Genomic DNA, 13,734 nt, shown 5'->3' on the forward strand with positions numbered 1-13,734 from the left:
GTCCCTGGTTCACTGTTGTTCCTGGTTCATTGTTGTCCCTGGTTCACTGTTGTCCATGGTTCACTGTTGTCCCTGGTTCACTGTTGTTCCTGGTTCACTGTTGTCCATGGTTCTGTTATTCATCCAGTGAGAAATACAGTGTACTGTGTGCCTCATACTCATACTGTGAACAATACAGTGTACTGTGTGCCTCATACTGTGAACAATACAGTGTACTGTGTGCCTCATACTCATACTGTGAACAATTCAGTGTACTGTGTGCCTCATACTGTGAACAATACAGTGTACTGTGTGCCTCATACTGTGAACAATACAGTGTACTGTGTGCCTCATACTCATACTGTGAACAATACAGTGTACTGTGTGCCTCATACTGTGAACAATACAGTGTACTGTGTGCCTCATACTGTGAACAATACAGTGTACTGTGTGCCTCATACTCATACTGTGAACAATACAGTGTACTGTGTGCCTCATACTCATACTGTGAACAATACAGTGTACTGTGTGCCTCATACTGTGAGGTCCTAGAGGTCCTGTAGGCTGGGTGCTACTAGAGGTCCTGTAGGCTGGGTGCTACTAGAGGTCCTGTAGGCTGGGTGCTACTAGAGGTCCTGTACCCTGGGTGCTACTAGAGGTCCTGTAGGCTGGGTGCTACTAGAGGTCCTGTACCCTGGGTGCTACTAGAGGTCCTGTAGGCTGGGTGCTACTAGAGGTCCTGTACCCTGGGTGCTACTAGAGGTCCTGTAGGCTGGGTGCTACTAGAGGTCCTGTAGGCTGGGTGCTACTAGAGGTCCTGTAGGCTGGGTGCTACTAGAGATCCTGTACCCTGGGTGCTACTAGAGGTCCTGTAGGCTGGGTGCTACTAGAGGTCCTGTACCCTGGGTGCTACTAGAGGTCCTGTAGGCTGGGTGCTACTAGAGGTCCTGTACCCTGGGTGCTACTAGAGGTCCTGTAGGCTGGGTGCTACTAGAGGTCCTGTAGGCTGGGTGCTACTAGAGGTCCTGTAGGCTGGGTGCTACTAGAGGTCCTGTAGGCTGGGTGCTACTAGAGGTCCTGTACCCTGGGTGCTACTAGAGGTCCTGTAGGCTGGGTGCTACTAGAGGTCCTGTAGGCTGGGTGCTACTAGAGGTCCTGTAGGCTGGGTGCTACTAGAGGTCCTGTACCCTGGGTGCTACTAGAGGTCCTGTAGGCTGGGTGCTACTAGAGGTCCTGTAGGCTGGGGCATGACAAAAACACTCCTTGACCACCCACAATGTTTGCTTAAGGGATCAGATTCTCTGACGATGTAAATCAAGTCTAATTTTATCTCTATCTAAACCTTGCAAGAGTTAATGTTTTGGTGCATTTATGGTCAGAAAGATATAGGGTATTATATGTCAAATAGTATACCAAGGTGAGCATAGGTTATATTATATGCCAGTGAATATCGGTGAGTTTGGAAGAGGAGTGAGTGGTGGAGGAGGGGCAGGTATAACTGCTCCACTTCTCAGTTGCTGCTTCTGTCCGCTGAAAATATTTCAAGTTGTTGACGGCCAGACTAGGCTTTGCCCTCGTACAGTTATGGCTGTGTTGACGACCAGACTAGGCTTTGCCCTCGTACAGTTATGGCTGTGTTGACGACCAGACTAGGCTTTGCCCTCGTACAGTTATGGCTGTGTTGACGAGCGCTGCTGGGTCGACTCTCTTCACTCCGAAGCTAAATTTATTTTTCAACATATTATATTTAGATCACAAGGGTTCATTTTGGGGCCAACCCTTTTCGTCATAATACGTCAATGACATAGATGAGAATATTACAAACCACATCATCAAATTTGCAGATGACACTAAGATTTATGGTAAAGTTGGAAATGATAATGATATTAAAGCCTTACAAAGAGGTCTACATGAACTCTGTAAATGGTCAGATGACTGGCAAGTGCTTTTTAATATCGACAAATGCAAGACCTTTCATGTGGGGCATAACAACCCACGACACAACTACCATATTAATAACATTACATCACAGCAAATTGATGAAAAAGAGGACCTCGGAGTCTAGCTCCACCGCTCAGTGAAAGTTACACAGCAGGTAGGGGCAGCAGGCAAAATAGCTAACTAAACACTTAGAATAATCAAGCGTACCTTTGACTTTAAGGAAAAGAAGGTAGTGATCCAATTGTATAAATCTATGGTGCGCCCCCATCTGGATCACTGTATCCAAGCATGGAGACCTCATCTTCAGAAAAGAAGGGAACTATCAGGAGAAGGTGCCAAGCTATTACGGCTGTGGAGCTTGGATACGACTTGGAAGGGATCAGGATAAGGATTTGGGATGGAACGGGGGGAAGGAATGGTGCCTAACCACCTGAACGGTCGGGGATTGAACGCTGACCTGCATGAAGCGAGACCGTCGCAGGACATAACTGGCAACACCGGGCAACAAAAACAATTCCTGAGCTTTATGGTCATTCCACTGTGTACAGGGATTCCGCGAAGCTTTTGGGGTTAGTCTTTGACACTCGTTTGTCTTGGTCAGCCCATATCTCTTACCTCCGAGTTGAATGCTCTAAGGCCCTTAACCTCCTTAAGGTTTTGTCCCATACTTCTTGGGGAGCGGATAGGAGCACGCTCCTCTATTTGCACTCCTCCCTCGTCCTGTCTAAACTCGATTATGGTTGCCCTGCATACTCTTCTGCTTCTCCTTCTACTCTTCGCCGTCTTGATGCTTTGCACCATACTGGGTTGCGTCTCAGCTCTGGTGCCTGTCGTTCGACTCCCGCCCTTAGTTTGTATGTTGACACTGGCTTTCTCTCTCTTCAGGACCGCCGTGATCGCTACTGTCTTCGCTATCTTGCGCGGTCCTTCCAACATCCTTCCTCTCGCCTCTGTCGTGCATTGACTTTTCCTCCTCCTGTGGTTCCTGTTCCTCTTCATTGTCTCCCACTTTCTGTCCGGTTATCTCGCTTACAGGATTCTCTTTCTGTTCATATTTCTAATGTTTCTCCTCGTATTGTTCCTTCCTTACCTCCATGGAGAGTCCCCCTTCCCAAGTTTTGTACGTCCTTGACTTGTATTCCTAAAGCCTTTACCCCTCCTACAATTCTGAAAAGCCTCTTCCTTGAGCACTTTTCTTCGCACTCCCACAATTTCCATCTTTACCGATGGGTCTAAATCTGCGGACGGTGTGGGCTACTCTGTTGTTTTTCCTGATCGTACTTATATGTGTCGCCTCCCTTCGGAGGCTAGTGTCTTTACGGCAGAACTTTATGCTATTCTCTATGCTCTTCGTCTCCTGCTTTCTCATTCTCATTCCTCCTTTGTGGTTGTAGTTGACTCTCGTAGTGCCCTCATGGCTCTACGGTCCTTTAATCCTGTCCATCCGGTGGTCATCGAGATTCAACATTGGCTGTTTCTTATTTCTAGTAAATTTAAATTAGTGGTTTGCTGGGTTCCCAGCCATATTGGTGTTTCTTTCAATGAGCGTGCGGATGCTGCCGCTAAGGAAGCTATCCGTTCTTGTCCCATCTCCCGTAAAGGTATTCCTTATTCCGACTTTTATCCTGTTATTCATTCTTCCATTCTTGCCCGTTGGCAGGGTTGTTGGTTCTCTGTGGTTGGTAACAAACTGCGTACTCTCAAACGTAGTGTGCCCCCGTGGCCTTCCTCCTACCACCGTAACCGGCGGTGGGAAACTGCTTTGGCACGGCTGCGGGTTGGCCATACTCGCTTAACCCACGGTCACTTAATGGAGCGCCGCCCTGCTCCTTATTGTCCGAATTGCGTTGTCCCTCTTACAGTTGTGCATGTCCTTGTTGAATGTCCTGACTTCCAGAACGAGCGTGTGTCTTGCTTTCCGACCGTTCCTCGCGGTCACTTGTCCCTTGAGAGAATTCTAGGTGAATCGGATACTTTTGATATTGTTCGCCTTATGCGTTTTTGTTCTCGTATTGGCATCCTTGGTGATATTTAGCGCCCTCTGATTATTTCGCACTTTGATGGTGCTACACAGCCTTCCCGGTTTGGTGCCTTCTTTTGATAATTACCTTACCTTAATATACTAATTGAGTATAAAGTATAAAATGTGTTGAGAACAAATAAAAATAAATATAATAAAGGGGGAACATGGCTGAAAAAGCAGCACAAATACAATTAGGTCGACAAACAGCGTTGTTTAAAAAAACAGACATTGGTTGACAATAGAGGGGTAAGGTAGGTTACAGGGAATTTATTAGGTATAGCTTCGCTTTTAACTTAAACTGGTTGAGAGAGGTACAGTCTTTAACATGGTTGGGAAGGTCATTCCACATTCTGGGTCTCTTGATTTGTAGAGCATTTCTAGTTTGATTAAGTCGTACTCTAGGAATATCAAAACTGTATTTATTTCTGGTGTGGTGCTCATGGGTTCTGATACAACCTTCAATGAAGCTTTTGAGGTCAGGATTGGCATTACAGTTCAGCGTTTTATATATGTATAATACACATGAGAGAATGTGCAGTGACTTAATATCTAACATATTCAGAGATTTGAGTAGGGGTACCGAGTGATGTCTGGGGCTAGAGTTGGATATTGTCCTAATAGCAGCTTTGTGTTGAGTAATTAGAGGACGTAAATGATTTTGGGTAGTAGAGCCCCAAGCACAAATACCATAGTTGAGATATGGATAGATAAGGGAGTAATAGAGAGTCACCAGGGCAGGGCGTGGTACATAATATCTGATCTTAGAAAGAATGCCCACAGTTTTTGAAACTTTTTTTGATATATTTAGAATGTGTCCCTGGAAATTCAGCTTGTGGTCAATGAGAACGCCAAGGAATTTGCTATATATTTTGTTACAAATTTGGGTATTGTTTATTTTGAGATTTATTTGATTAGAAGATTTATTGCCAAACAGAATATAGAAAGTTTTGTCAATGTTAAGGGTGAGTTTGTTGGCAGTTAGCCACAGATGGACTTTATTTAGCTCAGTATTTACTGTGGCATTTAGAGCAAGGGGATCAGGACTGGAGTAAATGAAGGTTGTGTCGTCAGCAAATAGAATTGGTTTGAGGTGTTGGGAGGCATTTGGAAGGTCATTAATGTTGATGAGAAAGAGGAGAGGGCCAAGTATGCTGCCCTGAGGAACACCAATGTTGATGGGTAGGGTGGGAGAAATTGTATTATTCACAGAAACATACTGGAGCCTGTCAGTAAGGTAAGATTTGAGGTATATTCACTGCATTTGAGTAGCAGTGACAATAGCTACTCCCACCTGCCTGCTGGGGACATCCACAGTGACAATAGCTACTCCCCCCCCTGCTTGAAGGGGACATCCACAGTGACTATACCTACTCCCCCCTGCATGCTGGGGACATCCACAGTGACTATAGCTACTCCCCCCCCCCTGCATGCTGGGGATTTCCACAGTGACTATAGCTTCTCCCTCTCCCCCTGCTTGCTGGGGACAAACCAAACACAAGGTAAAGTTTGGTTTTCTGTTCAAGTTTAGTCAGGACTGTCCCCAGTGTCCGGCGTGTGCCTAGCGCCGTCCCCGCGTGGTCTGTGCGTACCGCCTTAGCCAGTTCCCTAGGCCCTTCAGCCCGTTTAGCCTGTCTTGGGGTATGCGGGTGCGCCCTTCGGGACCGTGTCAGGTGCGGCTCCTGCCGCAGCAATGCCCCGGGACGGCGTGTGTTTGGGCCGTGCCCAGTTGTTCCGCTCAGGTGTACACTAGGGGCACCGGTCTGCTGTGCTCCCTGGGCGTGCCCTCGGGGCCCTGGCTCGTGCGTGCCCTGCCGGGCTCCCTGCGAGCGGCCTGGCGTCGCCCTTGGCGGCGATGCCACGTTGCCAGGCTATGGTGGCACTATTCCCTCAGGCCCGGCCCTAGGGGCCCAAGCCCGGTCGGCGTTGCCCACGGGGCATGGAGCTCAGTGGAGCGCTTGCCCTGGGCACGCCCTTTGCTCCCTTTCTGTCCTCCCAGGCGTGCTCTCTGGAGCCGGTCTGCTGTGTACCCTGTGACATGTTCCTAGGGGCCATGGTTCGTGCCGCGTCCGGATGTGCGTGCCCGGCCGGGCTCCCTGCGGGCAGCCTGGCGACGACACGTGGTCAGGTTATAGTGGTCCTGTGTCCTGGGCCCGCCCAAGGGGCCCCAGCCCTGGACGGCGTTGCCCACGTGGCATGGCGCTCCTGGAGCGCTTGCCCTGGGTTGTGTTTTGCTTCCTTCCTGTCCCTCTTGGGCGCTAAGCCTCGTGGATTAGTGGCACGGCTTTCCCTGGTTTGGGGCTCGGCCTGCCTTCGTGCATGCTTGTGGAGGGCTTTCCTCACGCCCACGGGTGGAGACGCCTATGCCTGGTGGCGGTGCTCCCAGGGGAGAGGCCCCGAGGTTTCCTTGACCTAGGGGCTGCCTCGGCGTCCAGGTTGGGCTTAGCCGTGAGTCCCTCACGCCCTGCTACTGTCCTTGGCCCAGGCTGGTGGCCACTTCCGTTTCTGGCCGGGCCCGCCGTGGCTTGCTTGCTCTAGGCTGCCTTAGGGCCCCGGGTCTCCCGTTATGTTTTCAGGTGGCTGGCAGGTTCCTTTGCCACGTGGGCTGGCGTCGCACCTCGGGGGACGCTGCCGTGCTCTGGTTTTCAGCGCCCCCATGCCCCTGGGGCTATCGGCACTAAACCCCCCTCCTGTTTTGGGGGTGTTAAATTATTATATTTGTACTTCTACTACGTAATAAATAAGCCCCCATACCGTCGGTGTCTTTTATTCCCCTGGCCAGAAAAAGACCAAGGTATCCCCATCTCTGCTGTCAAGACAATATTGTTCCAAACACTAAGGTATGATAGAGAAATTACCGACTCCCAACAACCTGAAAGCACCAGTATAAAAAACTGATTTATTCAGATCTGAAACCTATATCTATGGGCAGCACAAAACGTCCATCAGACTGTGTGACACAGTGGTTGCCAGGATCAGGTTGGGTTACCGTTACCTGTGGCAGGTGGCTACAGGTGACGGATCTCCCAGTCCTGAGCACTCCAGGTGCAAAACTGTGTGAGCAGGAACTGCGGCATGATCACGCACACATCACCGAATGCCCAGTTATTACGCCAACCAGACCCGTTGGCACGAGGTACCTGGAGCTTTGCAATTAATGCACTTTATTCACTCTCATGTTCATGATGTCCTCATAATGCACCCAGAGTTTGCCAGCGCAGACTACTTATCACATGCCTCTTTATGACTAACCATCCTGTGTGGTGGGGATCTAGTTTTGACACACTGTGCTCCTTCATATAGCCTAGGGTAGCTGCACAAATGCAGATGTACCTAAATGTGTTAATAACAAAAATAATGAACATTATTATAGTCAATTCTTAGGAGGATCTACTTTCAGTGGATGGTAGAGCAACTGTCTCGCTTCATGCAGGTCGACGTTCAATCCCCGACCGTCGAAGTGGTTGGGCACAATTCCTTTCCATTCCAAATCTTTATCCAGATCCCTTCCAAGTACTATATAGTTGCAATGGCTTGACACTTTCTCCTGATAATTAACTTACCTTCTACTTTCAATATGTCCAGTTTATTGCTGAAGAAGGTTTCCATTTGCATTTTGTATGTAAAGAACTATTTTTTTAAATTATTTCTTGGACAGCTTTGTACGGTTTGCATTTCTTCACTTTGGAATGAGTTCTAATTGTTACTCTGATACACTACTATACATGTAAAAACATTCCCACATTCAGAATGCAAATACAACAGCAGAAATATATGATTTATGTCAAATGAGTCATCAAAAATTTTATCAAGGACTTACAAGGACTTATCAAGGACAAAGCTGAGAGAATGTTCAACATCATTCCAGCGAGTATAAAAAATATTGCAGGAACAACCGTGGACATCTTCAAGAGAAAACTAGATACTTTTCTTCGGAGTGCCGGACCAACCAGGCTGTGGTGGATATGTGGGCCTGCAGGGCGCTCCAAGTAAGAAATTATCAAAAGAAGTCTCCAAACCGGGAAGGCCACGTAACACCATCAAATGCACAGAATAATCATAGGCTGCTAAGGGTGCCAATATAATAACAGAAATGCATAAAGCGAACAATAACAAAGGTATCCGATTCACTATGAATTCTATCAAGGGACAAGCGAGAACATTCGGGAAGCAAAACACATTCGTCCTGGAAGTCAGGGCATTTAACAAGGATATGCACGACCATAAGAGGGACAATGCAGTTTGGACAAGTATGACCAATACACAACCTCGTCAGAGCCAATTCCCACCGCTGGTTACGGTGGTAGGAGGAAGGCCATGGGAATACACTACTTTGAAGAACATGCAGTTCATCCCCAGTGAAATAAATAACCAACAAACCTGCAAATAGGCAAGGATAGAGAAATGAATAACTGGGTGAAAGTCAGAATAAAAGGAGAGATCAACAGAGAACAACGAAGAAACAAAAGCAAAGAAGAACACGGCATACTAAAGAAGATAAAGATCTGTGAAATCGGGGTTAGGGAGCATGGGTAAATTTTGCAAGGAAGATGGAGTTTATCATCCTTGATAACAGCGACAGACAGCAGACTTGGCGCCTCACCTCAGGAATTATAAATGATTGCGGTACTTCAACTTGAGGATGGCTACCTCAAACTTCCAACCATTTTATATGTGCAATGGTTAGCGGAGCAATGCAGTTTAACATGCAGTTCTCCGTTACATTGTTATCAACGTAACGGAGAACTGCGTATTAAACTGCATTGCTCCGCTACCCATTGCACACATAAAATGGTTTGATTTTCAAAATACAATAATTACAAATTTGCATTTTCCACTTTGAGTTGATACCTGCTTGATAGGGTTTCCGAGAGTTCTTCTACTCCCCCAAACCCAGCCTGAGGCCAGGCTTGACTCGTGAGAACTTGTTCCACCAGACTGTTGCTTGGAGTGGCCCGCCCCTTCGTGGTGTTGCCTTGTCGTGGTGACAAGGCGACATTGTCGTTGTGTACATCCCTCACCATGAGGAATAATTTGGTGAAATACTGAAACTGTAATAATACCAAAGATATTTTATTGAATGCCTTCCAAAGAAGGTCAAGAGAACATACATAGTTTTTTATACACAATAGAAAATAAAGAAAAGGCCTTACAGGTCTGTTTCTCTGTACACCTTAGCTTAACTAAGAAACATATTTTGGCAAAGTGACATCTTTAGAGAAAGTATTATATGTACATCAGACATGGTGGCAACAGCTGACAGAGCTGCCAGCCAACCCAGAAATAAGTCATTGGAAGAGCTACCAAAAGTTCCTCAACTGTGGCACATTAATACCTCTACAGTTTGGGCCTTTCTCCCTAAAAACACCATAAAATCTAAACCTCCAATTTGGACCACTTGAAGCATGAAGACAATACACAGTTTCAAAGATCCATATACAGTATTTTTTGTTCAAAATATTTACAAAGGATACTAAAATGTTTTACATATATTCAAGTGTTCTATTCACCACCCACCCCTTCCCCCATGTTAACACACTCACGTACTGTACCACAATATTCTTGTGTATGAGACAAGGAACATAAATCTTGTTAGCCAAGAATGATAGCCACAATGCATTAATGATACTCGCATAATACAATTTTTAACTATACAGTATATACATATGAACAAACAAAAATAATACAATTCACAATTATTCCACATACTCTAATATAAAATACGATCTTTCAAAGCTGCTATTATAATGTATAATAGAGCCAATATATACCAACCCTGATTACAGTGAGCATTTATAAATGAAAACATGGAATACTATTCATATTTGTTCCTCCTAACTTCTTTAATCAAACTGTTCAACTGGGTCACCATTTTGTGCTAAACCTTAAGAAGTAACTCTAAAATTGCACATAATTCTAATATTTAACAGCACATGCATAAGAAATATATTTGTTTACTTTTGAGAGCATGCAGCTAATAAGCTGTACTGGATTTAAACAAATATAAATGATGTACCCTGTAATGTGGTTTTAGCATACACTAAACACTGGCACCATTCACTACTTAAGCTATGCAAACATTCCACCTCCTCAACATAATATTAATTACTTGTCAAACTTAAAAGCAAGCATGTAACAAAAATTAATCAAATGCCTTCCCTTCTGCATAACATTTCTGTTTAATTATGTGCGATTTATCTTATTTAAAAGCATTGATCCACAATTATATAAATTCCAAAAATGCTTTAAATTAAGTGAACCTTTTAAATAAAACCTTGTAATTTAACCCATTATAAACCAACTCCTAAAATATCATTACTGCAACCTTTACCTCCCCATGCTGGGTTGTGCTTTCAATTCATGGCAGATGCCACACAAGGCGCCCCCCCCCTCTAAATCAAGGTCTTCATTCCTGCTATACACAAACTATCCTGGTTCACATTATGGAATATTAAGTGCTACAATGACAAACTATTTATCAACATCCCGTATTCATACAAAATTTAAACTTAAACAAATTGGCACCCCCTGCCTAGTGAATATTGTACTTGCATCACTTCTATTTTCTGATACAAAATGTAAAAAATAAAATTACAGTTCAACGAGTAACTTTGCAATTTGCTAATCAACAACTTGAAAAAGAATCACCCCCAGCTTCCTCAAAGAATTCTCATGATGCCTAAAAAGCACTACTGCAGGTAGTCAAACAGTAGGACCAGGACTCTATACAAGCACTTACGTGCTCGTTGATGACACCTGTACATCTTCCCTCAATCGTTGATGACACCTGTACATCTTCCCTCAATCATGGCAGCATAGTTTACATATATTAAAAAGTTGTAAGCTAAGAGGCACTACAAAGCTGTCTATAACAAGCTGTGAAGTTTCGAAACTCAAACTATTGAATAAATACAAGCTAAGCAGCAATCCAAGAAATATGTACAGGTTTCAGAACTTGACATGTAAATTCTTGATGAATCCTGACCCTGGACCTCATTGTTCGCACTGCAGCCAGATCTTTATTCTATTTACCCATTCCAAGTGAAATGCCTACCGGGAACTTGTTACTGAGAAAATATACAGTAAGTTTATCAAAGTTTCCATGCAGAAAGGAACAAAATGTAGTTAGAATAATGAGTACAGTAGTTCAAACTGTATCCAGCATGAACAGCAACCTTTCAGACGCATGTACAATACAGTCAACTTTACAGTTAAAACACTTATAAAAGTGTTGACACTTGAGAGGCAGGACCAAAGAGCCAAAGCTCAACCCCCACAAGCACAACCAGGCGAGTACTTGAAGGATGTAATACTGACACTTACCCACGTGGAATATAGTACCACGCTAGCCACAACACTCACTCTGCAGTCTATACCAGTAACAAATAAATACTATACCTAGCCAATTTATCGCCCATGAACCTAATATAAATATATACGCATCAGCATATATGACCAGATGAGCCAAAATAGAAATACCAACTCGTATCATGAAGATACGAATTACCAAACTATATATAAAAAAATTACAGTACATCTAATCAATTTAATACTTTCATGGTTGAATACAATACAATAGATCATCAATATATTACTTTAGCAAATATCAAGAACAAGAGATAATGGAGAAAGTGTGTTCAGCTTGACAGCATCCAGTAGTAGAATACTGTATTGTGCATAACTCGTTACACATGGTGTCTTACACATCCCAATGACACTCCAACTCCCAATCATCCATACAATATTAACTTTTTACTCTTAAGTAAAAGTTTAAGTTTTAAGTTTTTACTCAACTTGACAATTACAAGAGATCCTGAAAATCAGGACAATCTCTTAGTTTTAATCAATCAAAACATTGGCAACATTCCTCATGGGAACTTAAATCAATCTTCAAAATCAAATAAACCTGCTAGCATACTTAATAGCAAATGTTTGAGTCAATTAAGAGCAAAATTGCTACTTGTAATACAAGGCAGGACCAGCCTACTACTTGCCAACCTATGATTATCTCACAAACTGAGTTCCTGTGTTGGCTGCAAGCAAATTGTACACCTTACACTATTTTTCTATGATGAATCCTATGATACTGTACAGTATACTCAAAGTAACACACCATATTGCAGAATATTCACATTGGCCAATACATTAATAATAAAGTCCCCCCTCCCTTCAAACAAATACCAGTTTTCAATTATTTGTTCTATTAATAAGCAGATAAATCAGTGATGCCGTTGAATATTACAATACGGGAATCACAGGAGCCTGTCGAGCACTGAAAACTAACATTTCTACTAGTTGATACTGTAAATTCTTACTATTGTAAATTAATGTAATGGGACAAGAGCAAGGAGAGTAACCCCCTTTGGTAGGTCAATTGCATCATTAAATGACTTCCATTTAGGTCATTAATTTGCCTTGATTTTTTTAATTCAATAGTATACTTCACAATAACAACATGTATCAAAATCTGTGACCAAATACATAGAAAACATATTAAGCAGCCATTTTTCTTAAATAAAAAATATAAATTACAATTTTATTAGGTTCCACATAATTCTCAGCACAAGAAAAATGGAACATAAATGTGCCAATAAATCCAGCATTTATCCAAGATGCAAAGTGATGGTTGAGTAATTCATAACATCTCAAAAGTTGCCCATCCGGGATACATCAGCAGCTCCTTCGAGTCATAATGCACCGAAGTCAGCACGACAAGGTTCTCGCAGGCTGCTCCTAAGAAATACATGGGGCCACAGCAAGCCACAATGACAAAGGTCCTGTAGGCTGCTCATACGAGACTTGCAAGTCCTAATTTCGGTGTACTATCAATCTGCCCCTCAAAGGGTGACACTGGCTGCGCAAGTTGCGAGAAAGCTCTTTAACCGGCTAACTCATGCCATCTCGATCGTTAAGTCAGATATGAACACCACACTTTGACAAAATATGTAAAATACATTAAAATGAACACCAGCTTCCACCAGCTATATAACCATTATATCAAACACAGGCTTATAAACAAGAACTTGCACTATTTGCCTTTATCCAATAATTCATTTTTAATAACTTTATAAATAATTTATAGTAATTATCATGGAACATATGTCAACATTTTGGTGGCTGTTGTAAGATATTCAACACCAACACATTAATATATATATATATATATATATATATATATATATGTATATATATATATATATATATATATATATATATATATATATATATATATATATATATATATATATATATATGTCGTACCTAGTAGCCAGAACGCACTTCTCAACCTACTATGCAAGGCCCGATTTGCCTAATAAGCCAAGTTTTCCTGAATTAATATATTTTCTCTAATTTTTTTCTTATGAAATGATAAAGCTACCCATTTCATTACGTATGAGGTAAAAATTTTTTATTGGAGTTAAAATTAATATAGATATATGACCGAACCTAACCAACCCTACCTAACCTAACCTAACCTATCTTTATAGGTTAGGTTAGGTAGCCGAAAAAGTTAGGTTAGGTAGGTTATTTAGTCGAAAAACAAATAGTTCATGAAAACTTGGCTTATTAGGCAAATCGGGCCTTGCATAGTAGGTTGAGAAGTGCGTTCTGACTACTAGGTACGACATATATGTATTTATATATATATATATATATATATATATATATATATATATATATATATGTCGTACCTAGTAGCCAGAACGCACTTTTCGGCCGACTATGCAAGGCCCGATTTGCCTAATAAGCCAAGTTTTCCTGAATTAATATATTTTCTTTAATTTTTTTCTTAT

This window comes from Procambarus clarkii, chromosome 37 (genome assembly GCF_040958095.1).
Source record: "Procambarus clarkii isolate CNS0578487 chromosome 37, FALCON_Pclarkii_2.0, whole genome shotgun sequence".
Lineage (NCBI taxonomy): Eukaryota > Metazoa > Arthropoda > Malacostraca > Decapoda > Cambaridae > Procambarus > Procambarus clarkii.